This window comes from Miscanthus floridulus, chromosome 13, assembly GCF_019320115.1.
Source record: "Miscanthus floridulus cultivar M001 chromosome 13, ASM1932011v1, whole genome shotgun sequence".
Taxonomy (NCBI): domain Eukaryota; kingdom Viridiplantae; phylum Streptophyta; class Magnoliopsida; order Poales; family Poaceae; genus Miscanthus; species Miscanthus floridulus.
This window is the reverse complement of record NC_089592.1, coordinates 45,761,459-45,770,322: the sequence shown is the minus strand read 5'-3', so window position 1 is coordinate 45,770,322 and position 8,864 is coordinate 45,761,459.

Sequence of the window (8,864 nt, the reverse complement as noted above, 5' to 3'; positions counted from 1 at the left end):
CATCCCGTCATCCGACATGTAGAAGGACACGACAAATGGCTCAAGAGAGGATTGGCTGAACTTTTGGTTTACCCAAACCACTTCTGACTCAACTCCTTCTCTTCAATGAAGGTTTGTGCAACGCTACCCTGAAACTCTCCAAAAATTTTGAAATTTAAGATTGAACAAATTAAAAATACAAAACAAATGTCGCTCCATCTCCATGCAATTTTATAAACCACACTTCATTCGGAATTCCAAAAGTGACATGTTCATAACATCTCCAAGATAGAAGCCTATATAAAGTTTGTTTCATATATATATACTTATGCTTGTGGAAAAATATTCTAATAGGACAATCATGTTGACTAAGTTGTTGTGAGGTGTGATATAGTTCTGACTTAGAAATCCTATCGTTTCTATTCAAAGTACTTGGAGAATTTGTTTTGATAAAAATATTATAAAACCATAGTATCACATATTCCCCATTTGGTGAGCAACTCCTATCAAGGCCAAATATAACATCTAACAAGCCTTCCAAATATGCTGCTTGTTATTGTGTTGAGTTTGGTCAAGTCTTGTCGACCCTTGTTGAGAGATTTATCATGCTCCTGAGATCAAGATCACGTACATCCACATATACATGCTGCTCCTACACTACGAGTATGTTGGTATATATTAACGCACACAGAATAATCCACAAGCGTACGGATATTATACCGATGTAGCACTTCACCGGAAGTATCCCAGTTTTATATCGAACTCAAGGAAACATGCGTGAGAATAACTAAATCTAACTTAACCAAACTTTACAACAAGGCTTAGATAACAAGAGTATAAAGGAGATGGCAAAGGTCCTCTAGTTCTAACTTCGGTAAGCTTTGTTTTCTATTGTTCAATTCTGGGGATATTACTAAAGAAAATATAGGCAAAATATGTTTTCTATAGCAACAAGGTCCTGCTAGGCCTGCAAATGGGAGGTGGACTACATAGGATTCAATGAGGTATCGATCTGAAAAGTAGGGTACATCCACGAGTAACCGAGTCTAAGCACCACGCTTACACTACGAATACTACTTTAACGTAGGAGCTACAAGGATTAAGGTATTTAAAAGAGTCGCAAACCTAAAGAACAATATGAACAAGATGCTTACTTGAATTAAAAGTTGATTACTAGAGAAATCTCAAAAGCAAGCTCAAGAAGAATTTGATTCCGCCAGGGTATAAGCCGTAGAGAGAGCAACCACAGGCCGGGACTCCTCCAAAATTCTTCCCTCACACTCTCTCTCTATCTCTAATACAAAACTAGATCCTATTGAGAACTAATTTTCTCTTGATTGCTAGCTCTAATCCTGGTGGAAATATGAATTAGTGTTTCTGGCCCTCAGGCTCTCAGGATCAAAATGCATGCCCTAGAGAGGGGGGTACAGGCAGGTATATATAGGGGCCTTCAAGCATCCTAGACCCTCAGATCAAACCGACTTAAAAGGATGGCGTAGATGCAAATCCTAAGACGGTGGAGAACCGACGTAGCAACGAGAGGCTGACATGGGGGGCCCATAGGCCGGCTGGCCCCACATGTCATGGACACGTGGCCTGTGTAGCACCCGGTTTTAAAAACAAAAACAGATACACACCATATGTGAGCCCAGGAAGTCAAATCTCACATATAGCTACAAATAAGGGTAATATCGAAAGGCAATGCTCAATATATAACGTACTTAGTATAAATGATATAACCTTAGATAGCAAACAGCGAAAAGACAACTCTGATCTTCGGGTGAAGACTCTAATTCCATAGGGACAACTAACTGGTTGATCACAAGAATAACTCCTCTAGACTAGCAATCTGGTACCCATCAGGAATTTTTTCAAAGATTTAAAAAGTAAAGCAAGCGTAAGTACATGTCGTACTCAACAAATATAACATGGGGTTCATGAGGCTCAAAAGGCTGACACTGGTTAACTACGATTAACTTTTAATGAGTCATCTTTTAGCAATTGGGTGATAACAAGTTTATTCACAAGCCCATATAAACACATGATCAGGTAAACATGAATAATGAATAGCATAAACGGTAATTATTAGTGAGCATCTTCATCATCAGTATCATCCATGTTCATCATCATTAACCATTAATGATCATCTATTCCGTAAGGGTTCCAAGGCCGCTGTGACCGTAAGCACGGCTGATATACCAGTTTTACACTTTGCAGAGGTTGTACACTTTCACTGCGAGTCATGATTTACCCTTTCGCTCGAGGTAGCTAATCTCTTGACCCACTTGCAAGGAAGGTCAACAGGGTTCATTATGAAGCCTTTCAAAGGTTCGTCTAACAAGTTATGGCCATTAGATTCACTCGGCAAACAGATATAGGAACCCCTTCCCGATGGCACAATGATACGCAACCTATACACAAGGGGATAGATGCTGTTCTATACCTGATTCGATAAGCCATTCTTACGCCAATAACTCTGTTCATGTATATTTAGCTCCAACAAGAATTAGTTGGTCACCTCATATGCCAGTTATGTTCCTTTCAGCTTTCTGTCTGGACACTTTGAACCGCTATTTTTACACCGCATATTCGGGATGCCTAACATACATGTATGAATTGTGGAGATCACTGGTCTGAACAATATGTGTGTAAGCATGGCTATATAACCTCTCAAGTCTACAACAAATACTGCAAAGGAGGAAGCATTGTTCTACCTCCATACAGCCAGCCACCAAAGCCTTTGCTTCGCCTTCTTGGTGTATATATACTGATATTTTCAGTGATATAAGCCAGAGCAGTTAGCTCAAGGTAGTATTGGGTACGAATGACGCAGAACCGACCAATTTATAAGAATACAAGTACAATGGCAGCCCGCAAGCGGTCGCACTGTCATACTTGAACCCATATAAACCCGGTAGTCCGTCGAGTACCACGACGGGTCTCGATAAACGATTTACAACAACCAAGATTGTACAGGATTCAACATACATGCCACATATTACATAAAGTTCGTAGATACATTTCATCATCAGAGTACGGATAAAAGTTATTACAAACCGAGTTTGATAAATAAAGCGGAAGCAAATAAGTTCGAAATTAAAGTTTTCAACATAGTTTGATACAGTGCCAAGCCAGATCACGGTCCACAAAAGCAAAGATAGGAATTACTAAAGAAGCCTGCCCAAGGCTTACTCCTCATCCACAGTGGGATAGAAGCAACTCTTGCAATACCCATGATACACAGTGCCATCTGCAACAATGGGAAAATAAACCCTGAGTACGAGAAGGTACTCAGCTAGACTTACCCGTCATGAACCAGAAATAAAATGACTCCAAGGATTATACAAGGCTGTATAGGTGGATGTAACTTGACAACATTTTGCGTAAAAGGCAATTGACCCGTTGTACAATTATGATTCCTTTATCAAGTTAATTATAACTATCCATTTCTAGATTAGCAACTATCCTGTGCCAAACATGTGGTATATCATTTAGAAGCATACAATAGTAACCATAGCAGGTATTGTAATTCCATTTTCATCCAAACCATCATGTTCCATAACACAGTTACTATGATGTTGGAGCTAGTCAAGTTTCTCACTATCCGGGAGAGACGGCGATTCGAATCGATTTCAACCAGCTAGGAATTTATTCCTAACACAAACCTAGGTCTACCAGCCACGATAGCCTTAGGTCACCTTTGGTACAACTCCGGTACACATTTCGCGGGTCCGTACTACGCCGCACAATCTGGAACACCAGATGCCAGGATGCTCAGGCCAAGCCTACCCTTGGGCTCAGTCTGATCGTTCCTCGGAAGGAGCACACAACAGAACGATTCCCGACCTGAGTTGAATTACTCGGCTTCGTGGTCGGAACGAGTTATCTGGCCAGCTAAGTGAGAGGCATGCGCTCAATCTTGTCAGAAGTTCCAACAACGATACGGTCCTTGATCGACATAGACGGGGATAGATCCACACCCAAGACCTCCATGTCTTGTTGCTTCTCTATCGACCTCCCGTCCGATCTTGATTTACTTTTACCTCATGGTTCTGTTCCACGATGGCAGATATAGCCAACCATGCTCCGGTATCCACCTATATCTCGTAGGTGATAGGACATCACCCGACTTCTACCAGTCTAAGCATGGCTAAGCATTTATTTGATCCTAGACCTATACCGGTTAAAGGTGTAATATCTGGACAAGGAATGTACATGCATCAAGTGGTTTTATTTAACTCTTATAACCTAATGCATCAACCATAAATACGCAAGTAAACATTTGTAAATTACTGGGAGACTTATAATGCTTTGGGGCTTGCCTCGCAGAAAGGAAGTAGGGCGGTGGTCAGGGCACTCCGGAAGCTCTTTAGGGTTCTGCTCCACGCCTTCGGGAGCTGCGGCTTGCGGATCCTCCTGCTGGTTCCCTTCCTCTGCTTCTTCGAATTCCAGCAACGTGATCTCTTCCTCCGATCCTAGATGCATGAGTATGGCATAAGTATTACGAATGCATAAATGTTAACAAGTGCATCATGTTTATTGAGTAGGTGCATATCTCTTCTCGATTATTTAATTAACTATTTCCACAATGCATCGATTATGCCACAAACAGTAGCTACTCGTTTCACTCATAACTAGAGCTTTACAAATCCAAATACAGTGATCCTGAACTTTCTGGAAAGCTTATCAAATTCTCTACCATTTTGTTATTAACCATTTTTACAGTACACATCAGTTTCAACATGCAACTCCTCAAACTACAGAATCTATCCGGGAAACTATTCAACATGCAATATAAAGTAACAATACTTCTACTTCATGTAATCATTCAACATTTGATAACATAGAATCTACCAACAATTTAAGCATACCAAATACATTTAAGATAATATAATGGTGAAGCCCAAACTATTTATTTAATTGCCTTTATTATTTTATTTAGATATCTAGGTTAAATAATAAACATATATCAGATATACTTCATAAATTCTCAAAAATTTACAGTGCCTTACTAATGCTATCAAAGGACTACTATAAAAGTTTCATGTCATTTTACCAAGTAAAACATCCTATACAAAAATAATAAGGCAGCAAGGCTTGAAATAGCATAAATGGAAAATCCTATTGAAAAGTGTCAAGCAACAGATTTCCTATTTTTCTTAGCATCCATATGGTACTAGGATTACCTCCAACAAATTTCATGAATTTTGGACTCACAAATAATTTATAAAAATTCATGCAAGGATTAACTATTCATAAAAGAAAAATCTATAACTATAAATCTACACATGCACTGGTCCTCAAATTTTTACCAGAGTTCATACATGACAAGAATATCTTACCACAAAAATTTCATAAATTTTGGAGCACAGGAACTCTAGATATAAAATAAACAAATTTGAATGCATTCAAAAGCACATTTCAAATCCCTATTTAAATCTCCAAAAATTTCTACTGTATAAGTTAAGAACATATTTTTCCTAAATACTACACTTCCTAAGGAACACTCACAAATTTATTTCACAATTTTTGGAGCCAGCAAACTGAAGATACAAAAATTACAAAACATATGAAATCTGCATTCAAACTGAACTGGCTTTACTACAGGGAGTCGCTGACCGGTGGGACCTACGCGTCAGTTGGACCCACATGTCATCGAGACGGAAACAGAGCCAGCGGCGCCACTCTACGGACGCGGCCAGAGCTCGTCGACGGCGAGGTTGTCGGCGGTGACATCTTCACCAGACCTTCTACTCGACCTAACGCATCTAATGAGCCACTTGGCTGGCCCTATTGTCGACTCTAGTGATCACTGCGGCGGCCATGGCGGAGCGCGCGGGGCTGGACCACGGCGGTATGCCGGTGGAGGCCACGGCGAAGCGAAAAAGGGCGCGGACGAGTATCCCGGGGCTCAGGCGAACCTAACGCGCACGGTTACATGGGCTCCGATGGAGGGACGTGCCCCAGCCATGGTGACGGGCGTGGCGGGGAAGCTCCGGCGAGCTAGCGCACGGCGCTGCTGCTTACCAGGTGCGGTCAGCAAGCGCGGGTGGAGGCAGTGGGTCGCTGGGGTGGCGATGGAGTGCTGCGGTGGTGATGGAGTGGCTAGGCGCGAGCTTGAGCACGGCTATGGCGACGGCGGAGCTGCGGGAGCTCGGCGGCTGCTGTTGGCGCTGCGATACGACGAAGGAGGAGCGGGGAAAACGAAATGAGGGCGCTGGGCGTTGCGGGCGGGTGCTGGCGTGTTGAAGGCGCGCTTCGGCCTACCTTGGCCGCGCTGGGCAGAGCGCCGGCGACGTGCGGCCACGCTCCGCGCCACGCGGCGACCACGGCCTGAACCGGTCGGCCACTGACGATGTCGATTCAGTCGGTTCAGTCAAGAATTGCCGAGCCTGACAGCGTGTTTTCGAGTCGATTAAACTCATAATCCGTGGACTTCTAGCCAACACTTCCTAAACCAAAGTTGAAGACCGAAGTACCAGCTACGATTCTTGTTCAAAGAACTAGTTCTAATTCGCAACAGAAACGAAGTAATATCACCCCAAACATTGGATGTCAGTCTGTCAGGGTTCATGACTTAGCAAAAATTTGCTAAGTGTTGCAAATATTGATTTCTCTAATTTTTGTGATCCAAATTCACACATGTTAGGAGCTGAATCAGTCAAAGACCCAAAAATAAAAGTTGTTCCTTATGTCAAACACTACAACATTGCTTTAGTGATCTCCTCCATGCAAGGTCTCTAGCACCTAGTTCCACTTTAGTCAAACATGTCACTTGAAATGATGATACATACTCAAACCATGACTAAATGACCAAATTAGCCCTAGCCCTAAATACCAAAGTTGTTCATAATGATATCCTAAGCATGTTTAAGTAATTTGCAAGGTCATTCAATCATTTTATGTAGTAGTCACTCATAGGGCCATTTAAAGTAATCACATGAAACATGACTTAAAGGCTTGATTATGAAAAGTGACTTTTATGAACAATGCTCTAATTGCTAACCCAAGTGTGGTTACATGTTTTTGTGACACACAACCACCAAGTACATGTTTTCATTCATGATCATTTGCATATACACATGGAGACATGAAATAACGAGAAATGTTGCATATGATAATGAAACATGCGATAACAAGCAAATGTTGCAGATGTTTCAATCAAATGTTTCAATTGTAAATGCTTGTTTATGAATGCGTGATGATCATGCTCATGTTATGCAAGTCAAGTTATGCAAGGCTAACACCTGAGGTGTTACAACGAAGTCATCTTCTTTTTTTAAGTATGATTCTTATGCACAGTTCGTAATCTGATTATTATTTTTAACATTTCTAATATCCACTTGAACTTAATTCTTTAACCTCAAACAAAACAACTCTTGCCTAATATTCTTCAATGATGTATCCATATTCAGATACTTTAGTTTCTGTTTCCTCGTCGCTCAAAAAAATTAGCATGTGCTCCTACGATGCCCAAAATGTTCTGTGCAAGACAACCATGTATATGTGCTTTCATATTGCTTTTGTCCATATATCTAATATTTTGAGTCAATGTAAAACCCTGTTAAAGATCATGAGTTTAACCGCAATACTGCTTTTGTGTAATGGCAATCACCATAAAGATATACCAATGTCTTCTTGGTCAATAATTTCAATTGCAGGAGGGCGTCATATGCAGCATTAGGCTAAGATGTACGTGCGCCATGCAGAGAATCTCTGATCATAATTAATATAGTCGTTCAAAACCAACTCATCATGTTCTCCTTTTACTAAATTATATGATTTACATTCGTTTTAATACCCTTTATTAGATTGTTATTATCGAGGCGATATTATGATGGTTACCTTTTTTTAGTTAGGCCTTGTTTAGATTGGGGTTAGGAAATCAGTATTTGGCACTGTAGCACTTTCGTTTGTATTTGGCAATTATTGTCCAATCATGGTCTAACTAGGCTCAAAAGATTCGTCTCGTAATTTATAATCAAACTGTGTAATTAGTTATTTTTTTATTTACATTTAATACTCCATGCATGTGTCCAGAGATTTAATGTGATGAAGAAAGAGTGAAAAAACTTGCAATGTAAACAAGGCCTTATTCTTATCTTACTTATTCTATACGATGTGCAATGGTACATTCATAGCTGATGACCTGACGTTGTCCACTTAGCCTAAAACCTATCAACAGCCTATTAAACTCCACCCTTCGTATCTCTAACTACCTATATGCAAGCAATATGTATATTAATACCTTATTGTCTAATTTCATTGGCTACTCTCATAAGCTGTCATGATGAATATCCACATGAACATATTTGAGTTTATCTTCCTATAATAATTCTAAAAGGCTTTTACTTGTGTATCATTATAAAAGTTGGTAATTATCTACGAGCTATTAAAAAAAGTTGAGTTCTCATAGGTGCCACTTCTCTAAACTCTTTTGTCATCCACGCCACTTACGTCAGATTTGGCTCTAACGGTGTCAAACTGCGGGTGTAAAAAGTCGAAAATACTATCAGATCTGAATATGCAATTAATTTTTTGAGTATCTTAATGATCTCAAATAAAAAAACTCAAAACTAGAAAGTTGTAAATCTCGACGAGTTCTACAATATTTATATAAACATTATCTTCATTTTATTCCATACAAAAAATGTGATTTTTCTAAGACATATTAATCATGTCAAATCATATCTTTTTTGTACGGAATTAAATGAAGATAATTTTTATACAAAAATTGTAGATATTGTCGAGATCTATAACTTTCTAGTTTTGAGTTTTTTTCATTTGAGGTAATGAAGATGTTAAAAAAACTAATTACATATTCAGAACTAAGGGAATTTTCCACCTGTTTGACGCCATTAAACCAAATCTGACGAAAGTGGCGC